Here is a 15,340-nt window from a genome sequence, read left to right on the forward strand (position 1 = left end):
CTGTATAAACTTAAAAATTATTCCCAGAAATTATTTTTAAACAATCACATTTCTGTATGGTGTCTACAGTGTTCAAAACATTTGAAAACCAGACCACTCATTTAGTTGCCTGAAGATGGTCTCAGAAACCTAGCGCCATGCATCATTATTCTGAAATATTGAGATATAATACATATTTTTTCTGTTTTGCTTTTGCCATTTAATAAGAACAGCCCCTTCAACAAAATAAACCAAGGCCTTGGTGAGCTATTCCACTCTAAATCACATTGCGTTATTGGGTCACCTTCATATAAAAGCCTTCAGATAAAAAGTCCTGGATTTCATAAAACTTTCCTAGTCAACAAGCAGCTAAGTAGAATATGGGCAACTTGTTTAATGCAGTTGAAGTAAATTCAGTTTTCACTGCCATCAAGTGAACGTTCAGATTCTGTATTTCATGTTGCAGTCCCTCTCACAACAAATAGTTCAAGGCACTATACAGTTGGGGAAAGAAAAAAAAAAAAAAGAGAAACAGCTTAACTTTAGACACCAACGGACCATATTTTGAAATACTTATAAATAGAAAGACCACGTAAGAGTGACAAATTTATTCTTTTAAGACTCCCAGTCTGAAAAATACAGTAAGAAAGACTAATGGTCAGTAGTTACTCAACTGCACAGTCTTTACAGGAGAAAAGCCTGCATTTTTCAAGACAATACATGCAAACACAGCTGAAGCATGAATTCTACAATCTGATGCTGTCATGGGCTTATCCACTTCTCTAGGTACAAAAAAGCACAACTATTTGTGAAATGCAGAAGATTCACCCTCCAATTCCAAGGTTAAACTCTCAGATTTTCCTTATTTTAGTCCTAAAACTCTAGTATTTAACCTGTTCTCTAGTACTACTGAATCATCATCTTGAGCCCAGGTACTGCCCCTTTTGTAAGATCAGGGAGCAGGTTCACTTCATGGCGTGCTTACAGACAGCAAGCAATCTTGGCATGCATGAGCCATGCACATGAGATTCTTTTCAGTCTCCCAGGGAAACAGTAAGAAGTTTCAAAATAGCCACTTCCATGAGAGTTCTTGTCAAAGGTGCCAAGTATATATATTAAAAAAAACCTTAAGATTTTATTAAAACAAAGTATGTCATTCCTGCTCTTTAATATTTAGTAGGAAAAATCAAAAATATCCATTGAAAAGTGGAAACATAATAATACAAATTTTAAATAGCCTTTCATCTTACACAGAAGAAAGTCCAGCTAGACAGAATGACCTCTACTTTTGTGACAGTAAATACATGAAGAGTCAAGAACGGAACAGATTGGTTTAAGTAATTCTAACCCAACAACAGGGGTTAGTTGCAAGCACTCACTTTAAGAAGACACAGCAGATTTAATTATTAGCTGCCCTAGTAAAACAATCTGATCTAGCCATGATTTCTGCTGTCTTTGCTCTTTCAGTCACTGCAATGAAGACAGGAACATATATAACAAGGCTAGATCAAAGCAAGCAATCAAACTACACAGTTCATCCCATGTCTCTCTTCAAATTTAACAGAAATTACCGCAGTTTCACACTTCTACAAAGATACACCCTCTAACAATGACTGGAAAAGACTCATTCCGCCAGATTGTGCTTCTGCACAGGTAGGTTTGTTTCTGGGCAGTCAACTTTACCATATTAAAACTTCTAGATTACAAGAAAGTGCTGAGAATTTATGAGAATAAGGTTTCTTAAATAAGCTGGATACATAGAAACAAAATGAAACCCCCTCCTTTGTTCGTTTTATATCTTAACTAAGTTATTTACAACATATAATTATTAATTTTCACTTGGTCCAAAGAGAAACCAAACCCAAACAAACATAAAATAAACTTAAAATGGAAGAAAACCCCCACAAAGTCATCAAGCATTTAGACGCTTAATCATGCACATAATCAAAAGACAAGAGCAAAAACATCAACCATAATGAAGACAAAACACATTAAAAAAAATTATCATACCTCAAATTCTTTTCCAGGCTTTGTGTGCAGCTTAGCTGGCCCTCACACAAACTCACCCTGAAGCTTAGCTGTAAGAAAGAACACTTGATGGCACGCAGCAGGGCAGCCACGCAAGAGCCCTACGCTATGCATCACACTTTCTGGCTCTGCATGTTTGTCTGTTGCTTTTCACTAGCTCTTCCTAGAGTTCCTTTTCAACATATTTTCAAGTTCACTTTGCAGGACACTCTTTCCATTTCCTCCTCCTGTTTTTTCTTTACAGGTATATCATTTGCCCAGGGGCATGGCATGAAGGCTTAATTGCTGGATGCAAGTGCCACTTGAACCAAATCAGAGAGCTGATTACAGGGAGAGATACAGCTGGTCACACAGTGGAGCTAAAAATCAGGGGGATCCTCATTTAAAATCACACTGACAAAGACTCCCAACCCTACCTAAAATTTAAGATTTCAAAATTTTTAGCATTTGGTGAAGTGTTTAGATGAAATGATGACACTCATACTTCTGTTTTCACAAAAATCACCCCAAACCCTCTACATTGTGAGAACAGTTTCCAGCTTGACATGGAATCACTGCTGTAAGACTGCATTACTAAGAAATTGCTTGTTCTTCCCCTACCTGCCTTGAGAATTAGAAGCAGCCTTGCCATGGCAGGCTCAAGCAAAACCTCTCCCTGCCAACTTGTTTTGCTGCCATAGGCTTGCCAGTTTCTCACCATTTACAATGTACATATGATCCCCCTGCCACGAGGAAAAAAGGCTTTGGAAGGGGCTGTGTCCCACTTCACCTGTACTAGATTCTTGCAGAACCTGCATGTCACCTTTTGCCCCTGAGGAAGGGAGCACATCCTACTGGGTGGCAGGGACTGGGGATGAGAGGGAGGAAGAAACAGAAGTAGCCCCCTTTTTTTTTTGTTTCATTTTCTTTCAGCAGCACAATTTACTCATGCTACCCAAGCAAGCCTCACCCTCAGGTTTTGGATTGCAAAATTCCCTTTTGCCTGCACAGCTGAAGTTGTTTTCTTGGTACTACAATAGAATGAGCACAAACAACACAGTCACTGTTTGTCCATAATGCTCGCAAAGGATATTACTTAATCTACTTCATATGTAGGATGTGGATGAAAAAACTGGAAGAGAAAAGAAACTTCAGGAACTAGGTTTCCTGTAAGATCCCTGGGTAAGCCACATCAGTCTATACCAGTGAAAATTTACATTTCTTTAAAAGCAAGCCAGGCAATCAAGGAAGGTTTGTGCTTTTAGCACTGTCTTAGAAGTTTCCACTGACTGATTTTCTGCTTTGTGGTCTCTCTCTTTTGTGAAAAATAACCAGTTAAGATTGTGCAGAATACTGACCAGGCTCTTCCACTGGTCTCCTCAGGAACATAACCCTCTTCTCCCTGGAAAATGGAGGGAAGAGGGAGAAAGCTGAGAAGGCCAGCAAGCTAAGACATGTTACGCATGCCCCTTTTCCCAAGCAATCGGTGGTCAGGAGTAACATGAAATCCGAGCTGGTTAACAGCTTTACATCACTGAAAATATTTTCTTCCCTTACTACACGGACTCTGAAAGGATTAAAAATGACTAGCTAGAAGCTTAAATGCATTATTTCACCCAGGGAGGAAAAGGTAACGTCTTCTGGAGGGACTCTGCAGCCCATAAATTTCAGTGGTATCCAAACATTATCAAGTTATTTTACTTTACATTTTATCTTACATTTACATATATGCAAAATGTGTACTCAGTGCAGAAGGCTATTTTAATGCAGCAGTAAAATTTGAAAGTGCCAGGCATAGAATTTGTGCTCAAAAGACATCTTCATCTCCATGGATCAGGCACATGACTAGTCCTACTATGCATTAACACTCAGACCTAAAGGCTGTAGAGCTATGCTGCGTTCAAGGCTAGCGACACCACAGGGCAATGAATTCTAGCCATTCCTTCCCCTTGATATAAATGGGGATGACTTCTAGTATCTTTCATTAAAATTTTCTCTAGCAATTCAACCAAATGGCAGCAACAAAGGCTCATGGAGAACATAAATAAAGCAAACACCAATAAAGACACAGAAAGAGCTAGCTAGTTGGATGTATGTGGCTGTACTAATTGTCTGCACCATGACGTTTTGCATATAGAGTTTTGTAAGTCAGCCTGGCATTTTAGCAGTTGGAGAACTAGGCACCAAATTACATAAAAAGCCTTTAATATTCAGCTTTCATACTGAATTAGAACCCCAAATGCTTAGGTCATAGTTTACATCTGTACACTCTTATTTGTAAATAGTGTCTATGCTTGGGTTAGAATGTGCAAAAAGTATTTAGTCTACAAATATGCTTCATAAAAGAAATCTCAGATTTTAAATAATGCGTTTTTTCTCTCAAATGGAGAAACTGAAGGTGCAGTTCCATGACAATTGCTTTCTCAACTGAATACCTGGTTTCAGTCAAAACTCTTCGCTTTCCTGCAAGCTCCAGTCTAGCCATTTCTCTTGTATGGAATATGAGTCTTACTCGTAATACAGCAAGATAGTATAGGGAGCTACACCAGAAAAACAACCCTGCAAAACCCCCTGCTTTCAGCTGAATTCCCTGAACTGGCTACGGACATCAACACCACCTTCACCTGCAGAAGGAAAAGGGCAAGAGCAGCATCAGGATCGCTTCAGTGCTTCCTGATTACTAAAATAGCTTTCTCATAAAAGCTGAAGTGGAACCACTTTTGGGGTGAAATTTTTCATCAAAACCATTTTTTCTCATGCAGGGTGCACACTCACAAATTACATAGAATAGAATGAAATAAAGTTAGGTTCACAAAATTATTGAAGATTCTGCGTTCATTTGAAGAAACTATGTAAGTGAAAAAATATTTTTAAAATTGCTATCAAAATTTTTTTTTCTTAAATTACCTTCACGAGTTAATTAGCACAGCAATTTATGGGGAAAAAATATAAGGGCCTTTTATTTGAGCAAACTGGAAACAAGGTATTTTTAATTTCTAAACTTTCCATTTAACCGGTGAACCAGAAAAAAAAGTTATTCCCACAGCTTTAGTTATAACAAGCCAAGACTAGAAACAAAACAACATACTACGCTGTTCTGATTCCCCATCCATCATCCCATCATTCATACATCTTATATGTAAAAAAGGAATTATTACACCTATTCCACTTTTATCTGGAGATCTTATACTATTAAAAACTATTTATTATTCATGTACACAAAGAAAGATGCAGAGGATAGAAATACACAAGAAGTTTCTGCAGGGCAAGCAACGGTATAAACTTGAAGAGCTTCAGTTAATCCATGGGAAATAGATCCATGCACATCCTTATCCTAAAAATCAATTATTTCAAAAGGGGATAAATTCTTGTCTTACCTCAAGAAGTAAATGTGAGGTGGATTATCTGCTTGTCCTGGGGTAAGAATGTCTGTTTGGCAATACTGCCGAGAAGCTGACTTATTTCAAGTTCACACAGCAGTTTGCCCTGAAGTAACTTGTTTATGTGTCTCTAATCAACAAGACTTGCCCAAGGTCAGTGACAAAGCCAAGACAGAATGGTGCATGTGCCCTGTAGCTAGCTGAATAATTCTTCACTACATTGGGCCAAATATTATAGTTTTAAAAGCATTTTACACAGTTCATCAGTATCACCCGATAATTTATTTTTTAACAGCTTTCCCAGAAAATAATGTAACTAACACCGGTTATTTTCAATTTGCTTTTAAGAAATTTTATAAACTCAGTTCAGGACATTTCAAGAGTCCTCATCATCACACTGGAGAACATTTTGCTATGGCTTTATCTAGGGGTATTGTTACAGTTTCATTAACAGATGCATCTCTTTCTTTTTGCACACTGAAATGTTGCCAAGAGTCTGAGAAACTTGCACGACTTCAGTCTTAGTCACTATAGTTCATACACATATGACTGAGAATTTTTGTGATCTAAATCTTAATGCAATCAGAAATAATTATTTGTAGAAGACACCTGATTATCCTTAATAGAAATTCCTAATTAATTAATATTTTTTTAAATTATATTTTGCATATAAACCTACAAACTGAAATGCCAAAGATACGTTATGGGACAGACCAGCAGCACAGATGTGTAGCTGACGTAGTATCTGCCTTACTTAACATTTGTTATGGATAAAAAATCTTTGTAGACCTTCAGTTTGGTCGCTATCAGATGCTTCCCATCTGATTATTTTCTTCCTGCCAAAAAAAGATTTTTAAGTAGGGTTCTTACAAAAGGGAAGTAACATAGATGACATAAAAACTTCTGCTCTTGAGGTATTTGATCTCTTTTCCAATGGCTTCAACAGTTGGATGGAGAAAAGAACCAGGAAATATGGAAAACGAGGGTGATGAGTATTAAAGTAAACAATTTAGCTTTGTGAAAAGTAGGTTTAAAAGAAATTGCTTCATCACCAAGTCTCAAAAAAGGCCAAGTGAGTAATTGTCTATTCTAACACTTATCATACAGCTAAGTACTATTGACTACTTTGGCCCAGAGTCATGATAAATTGTCTCCGGTCATGAGAAAAGTGTGAACTTTAATATGTTTTGCCTCACAAGGCAAAAACTTCTGTTGCAGAATTCAGGCCCTGGCTACCATGCTGGAAACAAAACTCGATACTGAAGTCACAGCTACCTATTTGTTTGGGATTGTTTTTCACAAGCTGCTCAAACCTCCATGTTTTACATCTTACTCCAGAGAGGATGGAAAAAGACCTAGTCATAATGTCTGTCACCTTTCACTGCAGCAGCCACATAATATAATAGTATTAAAAAAGAAATAAAGTTTCTGCTCAGTTTTGTATTTAAACTTGATTTTTTCAGTGTCGTTATAACCCCTCTTTTGTCTGTGTCCCTTGTGTTTCTACAGACACCATCATGTCCTCTGACAGCTTCAGTTCAGCACACTGAGCACACGACAAGACCCCTGCAACCCTTTCTGGAAAACAAAGGGTTTCCACTTCCTTCCTCATTGCAGTAAAACCAGGGTAAAACCTTGCCAGCTACAAACGTCACACAGTCCACACATTCTACATGCTAAAAACTGTGAACAAACCAACTCTGACGCAGTAACCATATTAAATGCTTACAAATGACTGCAGTCCATCCAAAGAGAAATCCAAGCAAATATGGACTAATCTAGTTTATTCAAGCTGGAGATCTGGACTTATCCCTTCTAAGGAAAGAAGATGTGAGCTCAGATAGCACCACCAGTTCACCCAAAACCATAGCAATAATAGGACAATTTACACTGGAACATCCAAATATTTTCAAATTAATAAATTTGTGAATTAAAAAAAAAATCTTGAAGACTACATCTTGTAACAAATCAGATGCATGCTAAATGATGAGAAAGAACAAGAAACTCAGCATTCACACCAGGAGGATGGACATAAAACAGCCTTTCTCAAAACTAAAAAAAGAAGAATGAGAGGATCACATATTTTTAATCCATGATAAAACAAGTATTTTCTTACATCAGTCAACCAAACATTTCTTTGACACAAAAATCATAATCCAGTTTCCAAATCACTGATTTAATATTTTGGGCTAAGTTTTGACATACTTACAGGACATCTTTTCTAGAAGATGTTTGGCTACTGTACAGAAGAAGTAATTGAAGATTCTATCACCAAGATTTTTCACTACTCTATGTTACACAGCTTTTGAAAATGTAATTTCCCTCTTTTTTAATGAAAACTATTTTAAAGATACAAAAGTTGATATAATTTGAATTCTTAACTGTGTGTAACCTTTTCTCATATCTGACTAAACATTCTGCTCGGTGTCGTGAATTCAAAGACTGATAAATAATCTTTAACCACTGGCTCCAGGCAATAACAGGCCTTTAGTCTAATACCAGCAGGCCTACAAGAACAGAATTCTACAATTTTCAGATGCATTTTGAAAGACCATGATGTAGTCAGATGCAGGCAGATGATAAGAATACACAAAAAAATCTCCTTTCAGTTACAGACAGAAGAAGCTAGTAGGGACTTCTCAAGAGACTGACCACAGTTCAGATATGAAACTACTGAGCCACAAAGTTCTAAGCACAGTTTTTACTCCTTCTGTGTTCCTGACCACCTCATGCAGTTTCCTCTGCCTGACAGAATACAGAAGTCCAACTCACAGCACAAGGGCCCCTTATTCCAGGTACTGGGCAAAGGTACATTTAGCCACTAGTCACTCATAAGTGACAAGCTCTATCTCAAAGAATATTTTCCCAAGTGCATTATGAAAATCATCTGTGTTAGCTTTGAAGATGAAAAGCGTTCAACATTTACAAGGAAAGTGATGTAACAGATACTACAGAGCCGTGTACAACAGCTGGACTGATCAGTGGCATGTTAATTGCAATATGAAATTCCCAGCACCATTAGTGTTGAATTAAAAATTCCACATCAAAAAGGGTAGAGGACTATCTAATTTTAATATTTCTCACCTTTGTAATATGTGGGCAGGTATCTTTCTGTATCCTTTCTTGCAGAGGTTTTGCTTGGCCTTTTACTTTAACTTGTTTATTCAGGACATGTCCAAACAGCTCATATATAGCAATGAATGCGAGTTCTAGAATATTAATTTCCAGTTTGCTGCTAGATATTGCCTGATTGCAACAAGTAGAAGAGAAAACACTAGATTATAAAACAGGAAAATAAGAACTAATTTTTTTTTGTGCCATAACTTTTAGATCCTAACCTACCCAAATAAGTTGCAAAAAGTTCAGTGAGATGAAGCACCTGTTTGAAACTTTTACTTCAGCAGAAATACACTTTTCTGGGGAAACAACAAAAAAAAAAAAAAAAAAAAAATTAAATATGATATCTGAGCTAAGGAAAATTGATTGCTTTCACATTTCTTGTCTGAAGGTTTTTTTTTTTCTGCCAGTAAAGATGCTATTTTAAGGTTATAATTGGAGCTGGCTTGAAAGAAGCTGTGAAAAGAAATGTGTTGGTAATTTGACCAAATGAACTACAGTTTTTATGAAAGCCAGTCAGTTTGAGTAACATCATTTACAAGCATTATAAAGCCAGTATCATTTAGTTCTTCATTTTAAATCCTTCATGTTTCTGATTGTAGTCATTCCCTTGACAGAACGCCCATTCAACGTAACATTACAACCGGAAGCACAAAAGAGCGGCTTTCTCTAACTTGCCATGCCAGTTTTGCAGCTCAAGCTCTTCTCAGTGCCGCTTGTTGGCTGCTAATGCTATAACAATGATCAGGAGAGAGGCTTTTTGTCGTGTCTAAGGTGTATGCTATACAGGCAGTTGACTCCCTCATTCCCAGAGTGTCTTAGCAATTATTTCTCCTTCTTCAGGGCTCCTAATATGTAACCTTACTATCAGAATTAATCAAGAAGAATGACTCATGCTGAGTGGGAAGTAAGGTAAGTCAGTTCAACACAATGCTATGAACCAAAGATGCATGAGTCTTAAATTGAACTCACAACATTATGAAGCTTTAACAACTGGCTCATGTAGACGGTTCTCTCCGCTTCCACTTTCAAAAATACAGTTCTATTCCAAGAATTACAAAATAACAAATGGATCCACACCTGCTTAGTTTGAGTGATGGTATAGCAACGGGTGCTTTGGCTAGTCTTCTTAAACTTACATAAAACATAAAGTGATGTGAAAAGGCAGGAAGGAAATGGAGAAACTGTAACCTTCTATTTTGTTACTGAATCTTATATGTTCAAGCTACAGACCTACTAAGTTATCTAATTCTTCTTTTACTAAGTTTTTGTTCTAGCATTTTATCTTGCAGTTCTATTGTAACTCCGTAGAGATTAATTCTAGGTACTTTACTTGCAGTTATACAGCATGACACATCTCAATGTCAGGAAATTTCTTCCCAAGATTGATTTAAACAGTGGCTTTGGGAAACATCAGGTCTGTTGAACGTGGCCAGATGGTGTTGAAGTAGCACAAGCTGAGCTGTTTGACTACCAGAGTCCCAAAGACAGGCGGTGCCATTATTCTGTTCAGCACGGTGTCCCATGTGTATCACTTTTTTCCTTCAAAGACTGGAGAGTGGCAGAAGTCAGGGCTAGCCTTTGGTCCATTCTGTGCAACAGGAGAAAAGCTATCTTATCTCAACAGATAATGATCTGCTGATTTTGATTATCAAATATCTGCTCATAATTTTGCTGTTAGTAGGTAGAAAGTACATTTATTTAGTGTTAAGCTAAAAGCCATCAGTCTCATTCTGTTAGGTATTCAAGACATTTAAGTGCTCTAACATTTCTCAAGCAGCAACAGTATGGATGTGGCACCCTTTATGATTATAGTCCATAGAGTTTCAAATCCCAGTTCATATCTCACTTGGGAGGTAGAGTTTTCCAGTTCTCAGTTGAGCTGTAGGAAGGACACACACGTTGTGATCCTAACCAGAAGACAATTGTACATCAAGGAGCTAGAGATCCACGTAACAGTTGGCCTCGGGAGCACCAGGCCTGCACTGCACTATGCTGCATGTACAGCGTGGCTTTCAGGCATGTGCTGTGCTGCACAAACTCCCTGGCCCAGGATAAACTTCGCCAGCTGATGGTACCAGCAAAGCCTGTGGGCAGCTCCCACTTAGCACAGGTGATTAGGCCACCTGCACAGCTTTGCCTGTATCTAGAAGTGCAGCAAGAAGTTCTCATGCAAACGTCCTGTTGGTTTGACAGTAGAAATGATAAACAGAGTCATTTTCTTGTATGAAAATTCTGTAATAGCTTGAATGACCAAAATAGGAGAATTTGTATGAATGGGGTCTGCACAGCATGCAGATGCTACACCACTCGGGGTTCCTAGCCTCTAAAGGGACACAACATTATCTGCACTACTCTCTCCTCATAGTGTTAGCTCTAATAAATACCATTTTAAGTGATACTTAAAGCAGCTGAGTGCCTTTCTTACTGGGATCATAAAGGGCCAGCACGTCCTGGTGCAAAACACATGTACCTGTAGATTACACCTCGCTCAGTTAAGACACTTGTGCAAGAGTATGCACATATTTATGAATTACATGGACAAACTAGTTTTCCCTCTCTTTTTTTCTCTAAAAGAAAGCTAGTAAGATTAGAAATTTTCAGACAGCTCTCACATATTCCATTGATCAGACAACACCATACTGTCCCTATGTCTTGAGCATTGTTCTCCTTCTCAGAAAAATATAATCACCTCTGTAACAGAACATTCTGGGAAGACTTGATGTACTCTCAATATGAATGTAGACCACAAAAGTTAACTCAGGATTGAGGAGAATAGCCATACGTCTTATACCAGTTTAAAACTCCAGTGCCCTAAAGGGTAATATATAAATATGTTTTTTAAGTCCAATTAAGGTTTTGGCTCCAAGTCTTTGGCAGAAGTACAAGAGTAAACATTTTATAACTTGCTGTTGCGTGTATTATGCTATGTGAAGGAGTTAATATATTAACTAATGAGGTCCATCGGAGTAATTTTTCTAGTCCATAAGTCTGGCATGCTAATACTTTCCTAATCCTGACACTTGGCCTCAAAGGATGTATTACATGCCGTATTATTATGCTTTAACACTTAACAGTGTTATACTCTTCTTCCTGTCAGTTAACTTGAAATATCTGCTCCTCTTTTCTCATGGCAAAACTTTCTCTCCTTGGCAGAAGGACAGACTGACAAGGTCCTAAAGTCACTGTCTGTGATGTCACTGTATACAGTCTAACAGCTGTAGTTCTCCTCAGACAGGACTGCACCGCAGGAGGTGGAGTATTTCTATTAGTGCACAGAGCGCTAACATGCACTGAAGCCAGTAGAAACTTGCAGGCCCTTACATGATGTCTTTTCAGACAGCTTTGTTCTTCCTTGCATCAGTGATATATCTGGAAATCCCTGTCTGTCTAGATCACTCTAAACAGATTCAAGACCTGGGGCAGCCTAAATTAGCAGCACTGTTCATCTCTGAGAACTTCTCCTGTAGTTCTCTGAACAACAACAATGGCATCCTGCAATTATCTCCTATCTTTCTCTTCTTATCTGCTTATCTCCCTTTTGAGAAACTTCCAGCCCTTCAGACCCCGGCCCAGAAGAAAACCCTGTCCTGCTGTACCCAACGAACAGGCACAACACATTGTCTGATGTCTTATATCCCACACTGAGGTAAGGTGCTCTGTATTTATAGGCGTCCTTTATGCAGGACTGGCTAGTTCTTCAGTGGGATTTTGGGGGGCGGGGATCTTTGATGGAAGAAGGTGGTGCTGCAGGGTTTACAGATAGGTAAATTGATGGCTTTTCCTCATCTAGTCACTCTTCTTCATCGTTTAAGCAGGCAAGGAAGGTGCCGGGAGAATTAAATGTTTTTCAGAGACTAGACTGATGTGCTTGCTTATGGGGGAGAGGGGAATGCTAGCAGTATGCAGGGTTGAAGGGGTGCCAGCTAAAACCAAATGCTTTCCAAACTGTATTAAAAATGCTGCTCTGAAGAGGCTTTGGGGAAGAAGGCTTTGTGAAAAGGACACAGAAGTCAGAGAAAGGAAGGAATACAGATTGCACTCAGGAAGCTGTTTTATTATCGCTCCTGGGAGCGATGTATAATGTAGTGAATTTTGAGAGAGAAAAAAAAAAATCACTTTTGTGGTAACTGATTTTAAAACAGGAATTCAAGCACTTTGAGCAGAGCAGGGTTTTTTTTAAGAATGCCTACCGCTACTCAATTATGCATACAACAGATGCTTATCTCTGACAGAAGAAAATTGGTAAAATCTATTTCTAGGCCTTGAAGAAAAATCAGGGCATGTGGGACATGAGGATCTACTGCAGTTTTTGTAAGAATATTTGAAGGCAATTCCTAGAAAGAATCCAGGTTGAAGATTTCCCAGAAAACCTGGGAAAACTTCTAGGAAGGTTCTAAGGCTGGGAAGGGAAATTCCTAGAACAGTACAGGAAGTATCTCAGGTTCTAGACCCAGGAATCCCTATAAAAAGCAAGAAAATTCCAAGAAAGGTTGTAGGTCCAGTAAACCTTTGAAAAGGTCTCAGTCCAGGAATTCCTAGAAAGATTATACATTCAGGAATTCCTACAAAGGCCAGGAAAACTCCTAGAAAAGTTCTACATCAATTAATTCCAAGAAAGTTCTAGGACATTCTTTGAAAATTTCTCAGTACAGTAAATCATAGCATAGGTCTCAATCTAGGTATTCCTAGGAAGATCAAGGATCCAGGATGTTCTAGAAAGGTGAGCAAAACTAGAAAGACCCAAATATTCCTAAAAATTTCATAGACCCCAGAATTTCAAAAAAGACTTGGAGAATTCCTAAAAAGCTTCAAGACCCTCAAATCTCAGCAGATTTATTAACTTCTATGAGAGGTCATGGACTTTAATAAACTGCTCACACTTCTCCAGTCATTTAGACTGTAACCTGAATGCTCCTTATTCTAAGTTCTTAAACTATTTGAGTAATTTTTACATTTAATCACCTGATTTAAAGCCAGTTAACACTTTCCATATGGCCAAATGACTTCCCAGCTAAGCATTCTGGTACTGTAAAAGTAAATAGAAATGTAGCCTCTCTCAAAGTTTCTTCATAACCAGTGAAGAACAACTACAAAATAGAACAAAGAAATCATAGAACAGTTTGGGTTGGAAGGGACCTTTTAAGGCCATCTAGTCCAACTTCCCTGCAATGAGCAGGGACACCTTCAACTGGATCAACAGAGACCCTTTCAGCTCTCTCTAAAGCAGTCACCCAGTGCCTGGCTCCTCCTGTCCTTTGCTGCAGCTCAACTAGTGAATCCCTATGCTCCTGTGGCCACTGTGGAAGACTGAGATCCCTACACACCTCATCTGCAGCAACAAAACCCCAAGCCAGAGCCATGGCCAAGACCCTAACACAAGGACACCTGTGATATTCTTTTTTTTTAATAATTTGGTTCAACTGTCATAGAAGCCACATGGGCTTTATCACCAAGTACTTCAAACCAAACCTGCTAGTTAAGTTCTCACACTTAACACTGACATAAACAGACTGGCAGACTAAGTTGCGGATCTGCAACTCACAGTAGGTGTTGTTTTTTTTTAAGTCTAGTCTATTTAGGTTCTTATGTGATGAATACCATTGTCATGGGTAGGGTCTTCCACATCACCATGAGTTCCATTTACACAGCTGGCCCTAACATTTAATCCCTTCAGAATCCATTTAACTCCCCTACAGCTGCTCTGACTCAATAATGCTGACAGAAGTAGTAAAATTTCACTTCAGTATAACAAGTGGCTCTGCCTCTCAGCACCAATTTAGTAAGTAAGGAAACACCATTCTGCAACAACCCCTTTGCTGACCACAGCTGCACTAATCACTTACTGTAAATAGAACTTCAGACCTGAGGCTGAAAGCTTTGGACTTCCAGGGTCATCCTTATCTTCTGAGAATATGCTTTATTCCACAATCCCTGTCAAGTTTTAAGCTACAGCCTTTCCACCTTCTGCTCATACAATAACCTGAAAGATACCTATGACTTCAATGAGAAAGTCCTCCCAAAAATCACAGAAGAGCTTTAGAAGGACAATGCATAAACATACCAAGGTGTTCTGACAGTTGATTTCAGAAGGCAGTATAAAAAGAGAGGGGAAAAAAAACCAAAACCAAACCACCTCAAGGCACAGGTACTTCAAAAGAAAAGAATAATGCAATTTTCTTTTCTGGGGGAATACGGGCTATATGAGGTCTACAAAAATACAGTGTCAATCAGATAAGGAAATACTAAACACTAGGATCAGGAAGAAAGGAGCAGATTCATTCATGCAGCATTTTCCCTTTAAATCACCACTTCTAAGAGTCTGCTTATGTATTTTACATATATCCACTCCATTCATGGTTGGCTGAATGATAATGATTTGAGGTAAAAGTTTTTCTAAGAACTAAACTAAAATGGATCTAGATTCACCAAAAGTTATCTATACAGCATACATCAAAGCATCATCATTCAGCGTTATGGTAAAAAAGCCCACACATTAATTACTATAGTGGACTTTTCCTGGCTACATTACAGATCCCCGTGAAACTCTACTGAGCAAGAGTTAAATGTTGATGTAAGAAGTCCTCACCAAGAGTAACAATTGTGTAAAATGAAATACCAGAGGTGCTGAAATCTTGGGTTGATATACTCTATTTTGTGCAAAACATGAGAAGATTCTTTAGAAATGTGAAATAAACCTTTCATACTTAATTTCACATTGTAGTTCTCTCCTTGCCTACCACGCCCTACTTTGGAAAAGGTACAATCACACAGTGCGCTCTAGCGGCTGGCAGTCAAAAAAACCTCTGCAGGCTGCAATCCCAGCTTTAAAAACATGCAAAATAATCAAGATATTA

The 15,340-nt window shown here is 38.3% G+C and overlaps 1 long non-coding RNA gene across 1 annotated transcript; it reads right to left on the bottom strand.

Annotated features, from left to right (window-relative positions):
- Nucleotides 1-402: 402 nt before the first annotated feature.
- LOC142363553 (uncharacterized) lies at nucleotides 403-8,605 on the bottom strand. The gene is made up of 4 exons (XR_012765806.1): nucleotides 8,451-8,605; nucleotides 3,345-3,388; nucleotides 1,990-2,057; nucleotides 403-473 (listed from the first exon to the last, which is right to left on the bottom strand). It is a non-coding gene; the product is annotated as an uncharacterized LOC142363553 (long non-coding RNA).
- Between the last annotated feature and the right edge of the window lie 6,735 nt (nucleotides 8,606-15,340).

The sequence above is a fragment of the Opisthocomus hoazin genome, chromosome 18 (genome assembly GCF_030867145.1).
Source record: "Opisthocomus hoazin isolate bOpiHoa1 chromosome 18, bOpiHoa1.hap1, whole genome shotgun sequence".
In the NCBI taxonomy this organism is placed as follows: domain Eukaryota; kingdom Metazoa; phylum Chordata; class Aves; order Opisthocomiformes; family Opisthocomidae; genus Opisthocomus; species Opisthocomus hoazin.